Source organism: Rhyacophila brunnea, unplaced genomic scaffold (assembly GCF_057557595.1).
Source record: "Rhyacophila brunnea isolate RB1 unplaced genomic scaffold, BYU_Rbru_1.0 scaffold_77, whole genome shotgun sequence".
Classification (NCBI taxonomy): domain Eukaryota; kingdom Metazoa; phylum Arthropoda; class Insecta; order Trichoptera; family Rhyacophilidae; genus Rhyacophila; species Rhyacophila brunnea.
Genome location: NW_028233347.1, coordinates 1,467,123 through 1,468,661, shown reverse-complemented (window position 1 = coordinate 1,468,661; position 1,539 = coordinate 1,467,123).

Below are 1,539 nucleotides of genomic sequence, written 5' to 3'. Positions count from 1 at the left end.
ACCGAATAATATGGATTATATATATTTTTTGATGTTCTGTGCAAAATTCTTTTACCATAGACAATCAAGCCTAATCAATCCGCTAGAAACTAATGATTACATGTATCAGTTGTATGAAAACTTAAAAATCATTGTTTTTTTACTATCTTTAAAAATGTATTATATTATATTATCTTTAAACTGATCCAATGTATATATTAAAAAAAATTATATAACTATTATAAACAAAACTACATGCGATTTTTTTTTCGATATTTTGCGCACTGTTTTATGTAAACAGAATACATTTTAGCCTTGTAATTCAGTAGCACATTATAATCATAAAAATATGCTCACTATAAATTTTTTATAAGAAAATGTATTGTATCAAAGAAAGAATTATGTAATATATAAAATATCCTCACGACTAAAAATATGCAATATATAGGCACTAATCTTAGATATTTATCATTTCCTGACCATTAAAAGGTATTTTATTGATTTCACAACATATATTTTTTTAGAACTCCAATAAATCTTACTGTTCTAATGAAATATGATATACAAATCTTTTTAAGAATTATACGATTTTTTTGACGGTTACATAGGTCACCGTTTTTTTTTAATATAAATTCATGATACTATGCTACAAAATTTATAAAAATCTATAAAATCTTAATGATATAAAATGCTCGCTATAATTTTTAGACATCTTCTCATATTCAAGTGGTATTTTTATAAGATTTTATTTATACTTATTCTAATATAATTGATTTAGAATATCAAAAATAATTAATGAATTCATTCTGATAAAATGTACCCTTAATTATTTTCTATTTCTAATTGGTTTTTGGCATAATTTTTAATTTTAAGCGACACAGTAATCGGAAGTAAATATAAAATGCAATTTCTAGTATTATTTGTATCAATTTATAGTTTTTGCAACTTAAAGATTGTTATGCATACGGTATATTGAATGCAGTGATTTTCTAGAATAAAACATGCACAAATATAATTACAGATAAAAAGTACGTTTTATTATGGATAAATCTGATCTGTTTTCTTAAGTGTAGGTCATGTCATTTTGCAATTACATATTCTTTGCCAATTATATTATGAGTAACGACTATTATGAGCAAAACTCTGGATTTTTATTTTTTACTCACTTTAATATACAAAAGCATAACATAAGTATAAATTTACATTAAACTAAGTAAATTATACGGGTTCTTTCTTTGCATCAATATGTTAAAATCATAATAATAGATATTGTTGGAAATATGTTAAATTTTGCAGAATAAACGAATATACATAAACTGATATGTGATAAAAAGGAATTTCACAGTTCGGTTTATTACAGATTCAAATATATAGTATAGCGCAGCTTTTTAAATTAAGCAGTGCACAGTTTTTACTTATAATAATTTATAAATGAGTGAGTAAAATACACAAAGGCGAGTAAAAATATCTTAGGATTATCTTTTTTATAAACCTTAACGTATTATTTGATATGTTAAAATCAATTTAGCATTTATATTAAAATAAAAATACGTGAAATTA